The sequence below is a fragment of the Hirundo rustica genome, chromosome 24 (assembly GCF_015227805.2).
Source record: "Hirundo rustica isolate bHirRus1 chromosome 24, bHirRus1.pri.v3, whole genome shotgun sequence".
Lineage (NCBI taxonomy): Eukaryota > Metazoa > Chordata > Aves > Passeriformes > Hirundinidae > Hirundo > Hirundo rustica.
Window position 1 is genome coordinate 1444852 of NC_053473.1, and position 14895 is coordinate 1459746.

General features: G+C 49.7%; 1 protein-coding gene across 1 annotated transcript in view; it reads right to left on the reverse strand.

The window, feature by feature from the left end:
- Positions 1-14895, reverse strand: part of LGR6 (leucine rich repeat containing G protein-coupled receptor 6) — a 150064-nt gene that overhangs the window by 50731 nt on the left and 84438 nt on the right. The gene's annotated exons all lie outside the window — the stretch shown is intronic.

Genomic DNA, 14895 nt, shown 5'->3' on the forward strand with positions numbered 1-14895 from the left:
TCTCCGCGGTCGTTTGGTGATGGCAGCTCCTGAAGCGCCGTGGTCGGGCTGAGCCTGGCTCCCAGGTCACCTGAACCCGGAGCATCAAAGCTGCATCTCCGGGGCTGGGCTTGCCAAGGACCTGCCCGAGCAATCCCAGCCCGGGCTGGGCTGCCCCAAGCCCGCTCACACCCACGCGTGTGCAGGACAGCCAGCCCGGGAGCCACGGCCCCGTTCCAGAAGGAAAGGATCTGTCTGGAAACGGGAAATGTGTCCCAACCCTGCTCGGGCTCCTGTGTCTGATCCCGGGGGCACTGGGCAGGAGTCAGACCCCTGCAGGAACCGAGCCCCTACTCCTGTATCACACCTTTGAGCCTTTCCTCCCGCTCCATCTGCCAATTGCTTCTTTTTAATCATCGTGGAGAGCTTAAGGCGGTTGAATATGAGGTTTAATTCGGTGAGAAACTTTAATTTTGAGCACTTGTTATTGTTTCAAAATAGAATGGCAAGCCAAAAAATATTAAGGTTATTATGAAAAAAAAGTTTAAATCTTCATTTTGGGAATCATCTCTCTAAAGACCTTTTATGGCAATGATGGTGAGCAGGATGCAATGTGTTATCTTTAGATTCTGAAACCAAATTATAAGAGGAAAATACTTCAGATTTGGATGAAATACCAGGAACCAATTATACAAAATTTTCATTTCCATCCACAGCCAACAGAGCTTATTTTATTTTTCCAAGCTATCTAAGGCAGAGATCTCTGAACTCAAATTGCAAAGAGGAAACACTTTGTCTCTTATCAAAGCATGGGAGAAGGAAGTTAACAGAGCTGTCACAGCCCAGCCTTCAAATCAATGATCCTCCAGAAAGGAATGTGGTAAAGAAATTCGTATTCTTGACTACAATAAAGTATTATTTTTGATGAAAGTTGAACACTGGAGCAAACCCCCAGACGCTGTTGCCCCCCAGGCCCAACCCTTCTTCAAAGAGTACTGACATTTCTTAATTCACAGAACACCGCAATGAGCTGCAGGAGGAGGAGACCCCATCACGAGTGGGAGCAGGGAAGAGGCTGGGTGCAAGCCTTCTCTCTGCTGGGCCGTGCGGGAGGTGTTCCCTGGGTGAAATTCTCAGGTAATCCTGGGAAACAGACCTTCCCTACACCACAGAAAGAAGCGTCTTCTGCCATGGCTGGCCTGACCTGCATGGACAAATCTGGAGCTTTATACCGGCTTAAGAAGTGCAGTCAAACCTTCCTGGGATGTCCTTCAGAAAAATGTCCTTTAAATGCAGAGTACAACTGTGGTACAGCATCACCTTAGGCTGGAATGATATCCCAGGGTGGGTTAAATCCCTATTCCATTACTCCCATTTTGCCACATTAATGTATTAACTTCAGAGGGTGCTGAGACCCTGGCACAGGGTGCCCAGAGCAGCTGTGGCTGCCCCTGGATCCCTGAAATCCCAAGGCCAGGTTGGACAGGGCTTGGAGCAACCAGGGACAGTGGAAGGTGTCCCTGCCCATGGCAAGGGTGGAACAGGATGGGCTCTGAGGTCCCTTCCAACCCAAACCATTCTGTGATTCTATTTCCCCAAATTTCAGTGCTCTTGCCTTGCTGCAAAGGGACATTTTCTGGTGCAAGGCTGTTCAGCTGAAAGGAACTCAAAGGCATGTCACACCCAAAGCCCTGTTCTCACAGGTTTTGTGTCTTTGTTGAGAGGGCTGACACAAGACAATGGATTTTGATTTTTCCTGTTGAGAGAGTGGGCATTGCGAGTTCCGCCCCAATTTACTTACTGCCCCCCAAACTACAAACAAATCGGAGAATAACATCATTCATCTTCTCAAGACAACAACTCCAAAGAATAAAGATCAGAAAACCAAACCCTGCAGCAGCTCAGAGTAAGGCTGAGGATTCCATTTGAAAATTTTGTCAAAATGTTTTGGGTCAAACAAGAACTTTGTGAGCAAAATTAAAACTTCTGCACAAAATGTTAATCTTTGCTTATTTTTTTCCATTCCTTCCTCAGCATGAGAATTCTGTTAGGTTTTGGCATCATAAACTGTTAAAAAAAAAAAATAATGATAATAATAATAGTAATAAACACTCAAAAACCCCCCAGCATTGCTTACTTTTCCCAGAGATATTCTTTCATCCAAATCCCTGTAAGTTTACTGAAAATTGTTTTAAAGCGAATGCTCAGTTTCAAGTTTAATTACTTAAAGGACAGACCATGAAAATACCCATGAGAATAGTTAGAATGTCTCAAACCCAAACTGAGCTTTCAGAAATGGAGATGCTGAAGCAGAGCTGAGGGCTGGTACACCAGACTGAGCTGGGACAGGAGCAGGGACAAGGGAGCGAGGTGGAGCTCCAGCTTTACTTCCCACCTTGCTCATGAGCTCCTGGATGAAGCCTCAGACGTGACCCACAGAGTTTCAGTGAGATGTCCCCAGGAGTCTGGGAAACCATTAACGCTGCTGGATTTGCTCTGTGGCTCTTTAGCAGCTCAGGACAGGCACTTTTATCCCCAGGGATGTCCATAGGTATGAGAAGTGCAGCATTGGTGGAGGTTTTTGAGGTACGTGGACACCTGCCTGTCGTTGTGGATCCCTGTGGAGAGTACAGGGACAGGAACTTGGATCCATCCAAGGAGTTTGTTAACGCTCCTGGATGGGTTCTGGCCGTGGACGTGCTGCAGCCTCGTGTGTGCACAGCTCTGTATCTCCACATCTCGCTGCCAGTGAGAGCTCACCTCTGCAGGATTGGATGAACCCCGGCTCTCCTGCCCCTCAGCTCTGCTCAGGCAACGTGGCAAGGTGTGAGTGTGTGGCAGCTGTCCATGAGACATCCTCTGGGGTTTCCTTCTGGGGAGCTGTTGGGAAGCTCCAGCCATGCAATTACTGTCAGCCTGCTCCAGAGCGTGGAGATCAGAGCTCAGACAGATTCCTCAGCGGAGCAACAGGAGACTTTCTGCTGCTTCCAGTGAGCTGGACCTGAGAAGTCTCAGAATTAGCAGCCTGCTCAGGCCACAGCACAGCAAGATGCACCTCTCTGGAGCCAGGGAAGTTAAAATTAGGAACAAGGAAGTGCCCAGGTGAAGGCATTTCTCTTGCAGCATGATGGGCAGGACTCCTTCTGTGCCTTTGCAGCACTGATGAGGGGACAGGGAACATGGGCTCGGTGACAGCTGCATTCCTGGCACCAAGGGATGGTTAACTGCTCCTCAGGGAGCTGCTGGCTCTTTCTGGAATAGATGTGCATTCTTTCTAATAAAAGCTGTGCATGTGGGGATTGCTAATTGCTATGGCTTTCAGACAGCTCTCTACTCTCTTCTGGAAGCAGAAAAGCTGAAGTTCTTGGCACAGAGTTGTTAGTAATTATATCAATTATACTAAACAAAAACCAACCCAACAGTTCTCTCCTTTCTTCAGTGTGTGACTCTGGCTCCCTATGTGTTTTGTGTTATGATTTATACCTGAGGTAATTGGGCCGATTAGTGGGTAAATGAGACAGCACAGGCCAGGGCTGGCTCCTCACCTTCCACGGAGATGTTTTAATCTTTATTTCACCAAATCACTCCGTTGGTTTTCCTTGCAAGCTTTAACCCTTTGCTTGCTTGCAGAGGATGACGCCTCTCACGGAGCTGCTGGATGGCTTTGGAGAGGGACTCGTCCCACCCTGCTGTCAAGCAGTGCTCTGGGTCTGGAGAGAGGATCACACACAGTGACTCCAGATGTCAGCATGGACAAGATTCCCCAGTGACTTCACAGGCTCAAACAAGGCTCTGCAGAGTGTTGGCCTGTGTGCTGCATGCAGAAGGAGGTGATTTTAAGTGGGACATTCAAGAGCAACAGCTTATGAAAACCAGCCACTGCTGAAAGTCTCAGCTTCTGGCTTTAGAGCTGCCTCTGCTGCTGAGAGTTCCAGGGTGTTTATGTGACTTCAACATGACACTGACTCCAAAGTCCTAAAAGTGCCTGCAGTCACCTCAGACTTGACTCTATTCCCCCTTTTAGAGACAACAGGGGCACTGAGAGAGGGAGCTGCCTGGAAGAACATCCAAAGGCCACTGGTCTGAGGCTTCTTTTTCCCTGAGCAGATGTTCACATCTGTGCAGAGCCATGATGAGAGGAGCAGGGCAGCACAAATGTGAGTGCGCCTGAGCTTGCCACTTGCTTCCTTTGCTGCTGCTGTGGAGTGACAGCTCTGGGGAGGCAGAAGAACCTGTGTGGGGTGGGAAAGGGAAGTGTTTCCTTGGGCAGGACATTTTCAGGTCAGCTTTATATGGAGACCCAGGGCTAAGGACCTAACATGCCTTGGAAGAGCCCCTTCATTGCTTTGAATGTTGTCTGTGTTTGATAAATGCTTGAGGAGAAATCAACTGCCCTCTTGCCAGGAGCAGTCCAGAGAGGATGGTGGGATCAGGAGCGCTTCTAGAAGGAACCAGGCTTAGGGAAGTCATTTTCTAAGGAGAAAAGGCCAAGAGTGGGAGATTTCTCCTTTCCAATGAGCAGAGGACAAGGCAATGCCTTGTGCAGCCACTGGGAGGTCTGGCCAGGGGTGGGGCATGTGCAGCCCCCAGTGCAGTGAGTGTGTCCTGAGGTTTGTGTTAACCCTGAGCTATGATTTGAGATCTTGTATTTTCTGTGTCACAGACACAGCAGTTTCTAAGAACTGTGTTTTCCCAGTAAATGCTTCCAGAGTGTCTCAGAGAATGTACAAATGTGTTTCTGACCTGTTGGTAACACAACTGGCAGAATAACCAGGGGATAACCAGAACCAGTCTCTCTCTGTTCCCCAACAGATGTGGTGCAAATCTCAGCCTATGACTGGCAGAAGCAAATTTACCTGTATCCTACCATTTCCTTCTGGCTGTGAAGCATTTACAGGGGGAGCTGCAGCCTGAGAACCAACAGAAATGCTCAATACCATGCTGTCAGGAGATATCCCAAATGTTGCTGCTGTTTTTTCCTTCCTCACACACATCAGAGCCAGTAAGAGCTGTCTGTCTGCATGTCTTAGGCCACTGGTGCAGGAACTGGCCTGCAGCACAGACTGGGATGTTCCCCACAGCCCTGTCACCACAGGGCACTGGGACCTCAAACTGCAGCCCATCCTCAGTATTTTTTGTAACATATTGGGTTTTTACCCCCTTTGATAAAGCTGGAGGAGAGTTGCCACTGAAGATCGAATGCAGCACTGCGTGGTGCAGGGCTGGACTGTTCTCTCTGCAGGCCAGGGAGCTCCTCTGTGGTTCTCTGTCCACAGCAGAACACAGGACACCAAGAACATTCTGGAGGGAGAGCTGTGGCCATTGAAGGTGTGAGGGCTGAGCCAGCAGCACGGTGAGGAAGCGCTGGTTGCCCATCCCTCCCACCACACCCCTGAGACACCAGAGAGGAGCTGCTGTCTCCCTGGCCCCAGCGTACCTGTGTGTCAGCTGAACAGAGCTGAGCTCACCAGAAATGTCTAATTGGTGCCTTCGGGCAATCGTGTCTCTCTTCCTGTCTGAGTTTATCTTGAAAGGCTCGACTGAGTTACCTCCTCTCCCATAACAGGATCTAAGTTCCTTGTAGTAACATAAGAAGGAGATGATGTCACTGCAGCTCAGCTTCTCCGATAACTTACTAATGACTGGGGCCAACACCTCAGCTCCTTTCTCAGGCAAAGCTCCCAGGCTGAGTAAGTACCTGGCTGGTGAGCTCACGGGGAATTGCTGTGCAAGGAGCTGAGGGCACGGAGAGGGAGGACGGCTCTGGGGTCACCCTGCTCCAGGCCACTCTGTCCCCCACTGCCACACTGCCCTGCAAACCAGCTCCACACGTGCTGCTCTTTGTGCCTTGCTCAGCTCTTGCTGGGGCCTGACACACGGGGACAGGAGGGTCTGGGTCCCTGAGCCTGCCCAAAGAAGCCAGGGGAGGAGCAGAGTTCTTCTACCAGCTGATACTCGCTGGGACAGGACAAAGACAGGGGCTGCAGTACTCACCTGGAAAGGGGAAAAGTGGGTTAAACTGGTGCCTGCCTGTTATGTCCTTGCTGCCATAATGTTTTGTTGATTTGGTGGGAGAATGGAGCTGTTGGGGTGGTCCCAGAGGAGGCCATGCTGAGGGCTGGAACCCTCCTGCTCTGGAAACAGCCTGAGGCAGCTGGGGCTGCTCAACCTGGGGAAGAGAAGGCTCTGGGGAAACCTCAGAGCTCCTTGTGCCTAAAGGGTGCCTATAAGAAAGGTGGGGACAGAGTTTGTAGTGGGGTATGTAGCAATAGGACAAGGGGTGATGGTTTTAAACTAAAAGAGGGGAGATTCAGACTGGATACAAAGAAGAAATTTTTTACAGTAAGGTGGTGAAACACCAGCACAGGCTGCTCAGGGAAGTGGTGGATCTCCCTTCCCTGGAAACATTCAGGGTTGGATGGGGCTCTGAGCAGCCTGGAGTAGTTGAAGATGTCCTTGCTCATTGCAGGGGATTGGACAAAATGACCTTTAAAAGTCGCTTTCAACCCAAAGCATTCCATGATTTTGTGAATGACACAGTTGTAGGCCAGCTCCTACACCTGGGATCTCTGCCGTGCCACAGAAAGGCTCACAGCCCTCAAGCAAGGCTCACAAGTGCTGCCTGGCTCCATTTCCAGCTGGAAACTTGTGAAAACCATTCCAGGCAGTGAATGGAGGCTCAAGACAGAAACATGTTTGCAGTTGGCTGTGGAACAGGACCCGGTGAGAAAGTTTGCAGGGTTCTGTTTGGACTGCAATGAGTCTTCACTCCTGACTCAATGGGGCATGTTTCTGTGGGAAGCTCTCCACGAGGGATGCTCAGGAAATGAAATCAGAGCGATACCTAGACTCCACACAGAGTGCCTTTGGTGTAGACAAGAGGGCTTTGTTATCCCCAGTTGCAAACACCTCCAAAACCCCTCAGGTCAGAACGGTACAAGAAGGATTGCCAAAATCTCAGTGCAGCTACAGAAACTGCTGAAAGCTGGGCAGCTGAGCCAGCTCCCCGACCAGCCTCTCCCTGGGCCCTGGCATTGCCCCCTTGGCCATGGTGCCAGGCTCAGGGAAAAGGAGAAGGGGCAGGAAGCAGCTGGAGGCTGAGCAGAGGGGCTCAAAGGCTCCCCAAGCAGTGGGCCCTGCATATTCGCTGGGAAACAAACATGGTGTTTGTGAAGCATGAGGCAGCTGGAAAAGGGAAGGGAGGGCAGCTCTTGGGACAGAAGGAGCAGGACATGCTGTGCTCTGGGGACACAAGCTCTGAACAGGTCCAGGCACACTGGGGTGCAGGGTCCAGCTCTGGGGCCCTCAGCAAAGAAACACAGGAGCCTGTTTGTGTGGGTCCAGAGGAGCCCACGGAGCTGATCTGAGGGCTGGAGCTGCTCTGCTCTGCTCTGGAGCCAGGCTGGGAGAGCTGGGGGTGTTCACCTGGAGAAGAAAAGGCTCCAGGGAGAGCTCAGAGCCACTTCCAGTGCCTGAAGGGGCTCCAGGAGAGCTGGAGAGGGACTGGGGACAAGGGCCTGGAGGGACAGGACACAGGGAATGGCTTCCACTGCCAGAGGGCAGGGATGGATGGGAGATTGGAAAGGAATCCTTGGCTGTGAGGGTGCTGAGGCCCTGGCACAGGGAGCCCAGAGAAGCTGTGGCTGCCCCTGGATCCCTGGAAGTGTCCAAGGCCGGGTCAGACAGGGCTTGGAGCAGCCTGGGCTAGTGGAAGGTGTCCCCGCCCAAGGCAGGGGCGGAACAAGTTGAGCCTTAAGGTTTCTTTATACATAAACCATTCCAGAATTCCATGATTCTATGACAGATGTTGCCAGTTTAAATATGTCCATTCCTTGCTCATCTCCCTATCTCCAATTCACCTGGAGCTCCTCTGTGGTTCATCAGGAGTCAGCTTACACACCAGTTCTTGCACCCCTGGGACCCATCTTCCTTTGGCACTGACATTTTATGGAACAACTGTTCTGTCCTTTCTATTGAGTCATCACCAGGGACACGCAGCACGCCCTGGGGGCTTATGTGGGTAAGGGGGTGAGCTCAGGTTCCTGACATTACCTGGGTTATGCCATGACGAGGGTTAAAGGAAACACCTTGGAACTTACTTCACGGCATGATGAGGCAGGAGTGTGGATGTGAGCTGCGATTATTATTTATTCAGTGCTCACAATGTGCCCAGGACAAACACTGAGGGCAGCCAAGGCAGCACGTGCCTCTTCCTGAAAGCTCTTACAGCCTGAGATGGGAAGTGACAGTGTGATGCCTTGAGAGGCTGCCTAGAGCAGAGGCTGGACAGTGTTAAAGGGATAAAGGAGGTATTTATTAAAAGGCCTTCAAAGGATACACCTTGGGCAGTACAAGAGCCCGGCTGTGGCTCTACCCAAGATGGACCCAAGATGGACAGCTTTTATAAGTCCTCACACTTTTATAAGTTTTGGTCCATTTACATATTGGTGTTAATTGTCCAATTACAGCTTCAGATTATGGAGTCCCATCCTCCCAGCTCTCCTCAATTCTCTTGGTTGTACTTTTTGGGCCTGAAGTTGCAAAGGTGTCCTTGGGCTGGAAAAGGATTGTTTTGTCTGACTACACTGTGAAGAGAACCTGCTAACACTTTATATGAAGTTCAGAGTTATACACTAATGCAGCACAGTGATGCCTTAAATTTTAGCTTCCATGTTTTTCAGATTCTGTGCTGCTCAGGGATGCAGTTCTGAGCCTCACATTAAGTGCCAGTAAGCTCTTTTCACAGAGTAGGTAGACAAAACAAATATTTTCCTGCTGAAGACCAAGGACAACTTTCAGGCCCAAAAGTACAAACAACGGTGGCTGAAGGAAGAAACAAGGATGGGACCTCATGGCCTGGAGCTGTGGTTGGACCATTAAACCCCAATATGCAAATGGATCAAAACTCGTAAAAGTGTGAGACCTTGTGCCTGTTTGTCCATTTTGTGACCATTCTAAATCTACCTTGGGTGCAGCCCTGGCCAGGCCCTGTCCTGCCCAAGGTGTATCCTAAAGCCTTTCAACAAATCCTTACTTTATTCTCCAGCTCTGTCCAGTCTCTGTTCCAGGTCAGCCTTCCCAAGGCATCAACAGAATCTGGAAAATATGAAAGTTAAAACTGAAGGTATCAAGTGTGTTTGAGAGGGGTATGAAGGTGGAGTCAAGTTTCAGTGTTTGTCAAGAGTCTCTTCTGAGGGACCTCTGCTTATTGAAAGGTGAGTTCTGCCATCACTGCAGCGTGAGCTGAGAAAGGTGGAAATAATCTGGGGAGATATGTGACCACCAATGGCCACAGTCAACACAGAGAAGTTTGGAGATGACAGCAGTACCTCATGGGCATGGCCAGGCAGGTATAGCCACTGCCAAGCTGCTGGGTAAGCACAGCTCCAAACACCCACCTGTGCTGTAACCTCTTCATCGGCAGCACAAGTGGGAATTCTGGAGGTGCTGGGGCGTGGCAAGGGAGTCCCTTACCATCACTCCCTTCCAAGTGTTGCCAACCACCAGCTCAATGAATGGGAAAATTAGAAAGTGAAGTCTCAAGAGAGAAGCTGACATCATGGACATGCTGGCACAGCTCAAGGTCTTTGGGGCCTGAATGACCCACTCTCTGCACATTCCAGGAAAGGATTTCAAAAGAGAGGAAGCTGCTGCTTTTTAAACATTGTGAGCACAGATGAGACATCTGATACAGTTAGGGCAATTTCTCTGTCTTGTATCTACGTACACCATCCTTGGAGAGATACCAATTCATGCAGACACTTATTTTTCTCTGTTATTTCCCAGTTCTTGCCTGAAGTTTGCTCGACTTTTAGCTGTTGAGCCTGGTAAACCACACAACACTCTTGCCTTCCTGGGAGATGAATCCTGGGATCCTTCACAGCACTGACACTTACAAGCATGACATACACGGGCATTGCCTTTACATAAACTTCACAGTAACTCATTGCTGAAAAACAGCAAGTAATGAATGAAAAACAAATGCAGCGGGGATTTCTTGTGGCACTGCTAAAGTGAACTGCTCCTTGTGTGTGGTCATTAAATCTTCCTCTCAAAAATGCCATTGAGACCATTGTACTGGGATAACCACATTGCATTTCATGTTTTTTTACTGCTAAGCAGAAAAGACTCTAATCTGACCAGCTGAGTTCCTCCTACTGACAGGAAAAATATCCATGTCTGTGATGCACACGCTAGCCATGCCTCCTTTCTGACTTACTCCCAGAACTGTGGTTGCAAATTCAAATCCCTCCAGCTCTGGAGTGTAGAGAAATTCATCCCTGGTTAGAGGGTAAGCTGCTCCTTGCATTTGTGTTTTTGGGCAAGATGATCTCTGATAGATTTCCCTGAAGGCTACACAAATGTGTGCTGGGTCACGTGCAGGGGGCTGTGGGGAGCAGAGATGCTCAGCTCTGCTTTGGTACCCCTGCTCTGATGGGGTGTGTCAGCTTGGGGTGCAGATTTTGCTGGATAAGAGGGAGGGGTAGGGACAGGGACATTTTTCTTCTGCCTTCCAAGTGTAGGAAAACCACATCTCACCCAGTCTTATCCACACAGAACCTGAAAGCAGATATAGGGTCTTTCTGTGGCCAGAAGAGAAAACCAGATTCCTCCAGAGAGTGATTCATCCCTCAGAAAGGGCTCAGAGATAACAGGGATGATTCACCCTCTGCAGATGCTGAGCATTTTCCACTGCTGCTGGAGTGAGGTAATATCTAGACAGCCACAGTTAGAGGGACAAATCCACCTGGTCTGCCTGAGGGAGACGTGGGCACGGCAGAAACTTACCCAAAGTGAAGGGAGGTTGTGCAGTGAGGCCATGGTGGTGACTCAGAAGAATTTGATCTCCTTTTTGGCAGTCTTTTAGGATCCTGCACCATGAGGGAAGGATCCAACACCCCAGTCACAGCAGAGGCACAAAGACAGCAGTTCCCTGGTCCCAGGCACTCGACATCCCAACTACAAACCCAGCCCAGGCTCCTTTGTAGCTGTGCCAAGCACCACCGTGGCTGATCCCCCCGCTGCCACCTGTGGGCTGCAGGGGAGCTGGTTCTTGGCTCCTAGCAAGAACACAGTGACCAGGACTGGTTTTTCCCCAGTAAAAGATAGCAATGCGTGTTCTGCCAAGTGGATTTACCAATGGCTTTTGAAAACACATTGTTGCTCTTCGTGGCAGGAAAAGTGGTTTTCGGAGGTACTGGGGAGCACACTCTAAACAGCATGGGGACATGAGCTGAATGGCAAAGAGAGCTGCTGGAATAGGAAGTAAGGTCCAGCCATGCACTTTGTTTCCCAGTCAGGGATACTCTTGAACCCAGACCTGGGATTTGGATCAGGCCCATATAAACAGAGGAACGAGGCCCAAATCTGAACATTGAACTGCATTTGCATTCTAATGCACCTTTTTCTCCTGAAATCTCGTCTGATCTTGCTAAGCTATTGTTGTCAGTCCTGGTGAGAAACACAAATCTCCAATGGCAGCTCAGACTGGGTGGAGGGAAGAGCTAGGGCATGGAGGGTTGGATGACCATGGTAGACAGAACCAGAAAATTCTTATCTGTTCAAAGTCTGTGCCAAAAAGCATTTATTCCTCTGAATTTGCTTTATCATTGATGAACCAATTTATGAGAAGTGGCCTCAGGAGAAGACATCAGTCCCTTCCAGGGACGTCAACCCACCTGAATCAAAATTGTATTATCTCTTCCCTGTCTGTGCACTGGCTCATCTGCACAATCCACAGGGGCCACTGTGCCATTTCCAGGTGACCCCCAGACTGCACAAGCTGTACGTGGGAGGAAGGATCACGGCAGTGCAGCCAGAGAGGCTCCTGCTCCCACAGAGCTATGAGGAACACTAGCAGCAGCCAAACTTCAGCAAAGACTCACCACACCATGGCTACATCAGTGCCTGAAAATTAACTTCAGTACATCCAGATGTGTGGCACATCTGCCTGCAGCGTTCACTTGAACGTGGTAAATGTCCCAGACTATCTCCTTTTTGGAAATACTACTAAAGCCTGAAATGCCAGAATGGAGATAAGACTTCTGAAAACAGGAGTGGGGACAAAACTCCACTGACTGGGTTGTGCTGCTGTCCAGAGCTCGCTGCTGGGAAGAGGGGCCTCAGGGAGAAGGGGATTTCAGAGATGGGACAGGAAGGTTTTGAGCAGCCTGTGCCCTCTCAAGTGGAAGGACAGCACGCTGCTGACACTGTGATACTCATCCTGGGCTCCTTTTCCTGCAGGAATGCTTTCTGTCCACAGAGGGGAAATCCGAGGTCCTGTGTGCTCAGCAGCAGCAATCACCAGGGAAACATTTGCAGCCACTTTGCTTCAGTCCATCTTTATGTACTCCATCAGAGCTGCCTCACTGCTCTTCCCTGAGCTCCCTTTCCTTGTGCTCCAGAAAGACTCTGTAGCCAGTAAATCAGAGCTGAGGTGCTCTTGCCACAAGACAGCTCCTGTGCCAAAGCTGTAAGTCACTGCTACGTTGTACTGACCATAGGTACCTCTTTTTTGATAGCTTTTATCCTCTAACCAACCAATGGAAACAACACCTTCCCAAAACCTCACAGCATCATGTGTGATTTAGAGAGAAGAATATTGCTGTGAACAGCAAACTGTCAAATCTCAAACAGATCAAAGAAGTGAAATGAGGAATGAACTGACTGAGCTCTTCGGGCCATGTTGATTCCAAAGGAATTTTTTTCTTCCTTCTGTCATAAGAATTTATATGCTTGTGAGAATCTGATCTGGTGGGAAGAACCTTCCTCCTTTGCCTACATCAAAGTCCACATGCTCTCAAATTGCTATAAGTCATTTTTTGCATTTTAATCTCTGGCCATATGTATGAAAATAATTACCTGCCTTAAGGGACAGGGGATGAAGCAGCCTTTATTGCATTTCCACAGGAGTCCAAATGGTGGTAAACTAATGGGATGGAGGAAGTGGATTGTTCTAGTTAGAGGCGCAATTAACCTGTACACAGGGAATTACATGTCAGGCTGATTTAGCACTTAACTGATTATGGGTCAAGTACAGCTGGGTTGAAATCAGAATGTAACAGGAAATTACACCTTAAGCAATCAGGAAAAGGATTTCAGTATTTTTAAGAACAACGTCTATGGCACAGTTTCTCCTCCAGTTTGCATCCCCTCGGGGTGTGAAGGCTGGATGAGCAGAGGACAGCCCTGCTGTCATGCAAGGGTCAGAAACGAGAAGGTGCTGTTGGTGGGGACGGTGCTGATGGGACCAGAGCGCTCCTCAGGGACACTGTAGCTGATTTCAGCTGGGAACAACAGGTTTGTGGCAGAGTGACAGGAGAATTCTGCAAATATTCCAGAGGGATGCGAGACTGTGGTGGAGAGAGGGGAACTAAAATGAGAGCAAGGACAGGATCACAGGGTTGGAAGCAGTTACTTTTCTGCACACAGCAGGAGTTGTCAAGAGACGGAAGATGGATGGAGGTTGTTTTCCTGAATGCCATCAAGCCCAACAGCAAGAAAGTCAATCCTTGTGGGATACACAGCTAGGGAATTACCCACAAGGCTTGCAGCCAAGTGTTTGCCAGCAGAATGGAGCATCTTGCCAGAAACACAAGAGAAAACCCAAAGTGCAGTGTGGAAAGGAGGCAAGGGGAGCTCGATCTCATGGTGCAGGATCTTGAGGCTCTAATTCTTCTGCCTGGCACTAAATCCTCCCTTCCCCCACCAGGCTGATATAGACAACGCTCACCCTGAAGAGCCAGACACATGCTAAGCACCTTCCCAAAATGCTGATCTGCAAGAAACTCCCAAAAAAGCTTTCCATAGGCATTTGGAAAAGAAAAAACAGGAGTTTATCTTGATCTCTTAATCCACCAGGTTTCTTTTCTCTCTGCTTTCTCTACCTCGACAAGCTTGGTAATTATAATTTATAGCACCTGCTCACTTTGAAATACCTTGGACTCTTTCTGCCTGGCAGAGGAACAGACACAGTGCCCATCTGCTTTAGGTAAGTGCTCACAAACCACAAAGTCGTTAATTAGACTGACACACGACTCTTCCAGAATGCACACGGTATGTTGTTAGTGCACCTATAAACCACCGGCAGCCAGACACCCTGCCAGGGGATCACAACTGGATCCCAGCATTACGTAAGGCCTTGGCACCCCTCACGGGGCTCAGAGCGTTGCCATCAGGTGTGCGTGTTCCTTCTAATCCTCCCCACCGGGCTTCCCAACATGCTTCCCAGATAAATCAAGCCTGCTGGGAAGCAGCTCCCTTATACTTGGTAAGAGGTTCAGTCTCCAGAGCCCAGGCTTTTCTTTTGAAATCCAAATTCCTCTTTGTATTCATCTAGAGAAACCTGCCAAGGTCTCCTTCCTGACAGCTGCGGCTCCAGACAGTGATGCCTCCACGTTCTGTAGCTGACAGGGAGCAGGGCAGGTCTGATTCTGGTCTGGGCATGGCTGCAGCTTTGGAGGACCTGGTGACGGGTTTTTGTAAGCACAGGGGTGTCTGATGTGGATGGGGCTGTCTGGGTGGGTTTGGCACTTGCCCCTCAGGCTGGGTGACATCCATGGGCAGAGTGAACCATGGACACCTCTGGCTGGGGAGAGCCAAACCCTTTGAGGAGGGCTGGTGCAGACCACAGCAGGACCCTGGTGATCAGTGGTTGGTGACACCCAGTGATCCAACCCAGAGCAGCCGAGGTTTGGGTCAGCACGTGGCGTGATGGGCAGTGGGCATCCTGGACCTACAAATGCCCTTTTGGCACAGAGTTATGTTGGATGGATGGAAACCTCCTCCTGGCTGGCTGGTGTTCACAGCACCTGTGTGAGAGCTTGCAGAAGGAAGCTCTCTTACTGTGTTTGAAATGTTATTTGCCAGAACACAGCACTGCATCCTCCTTGGTTAGGAAAGATATGGGGGGATCAC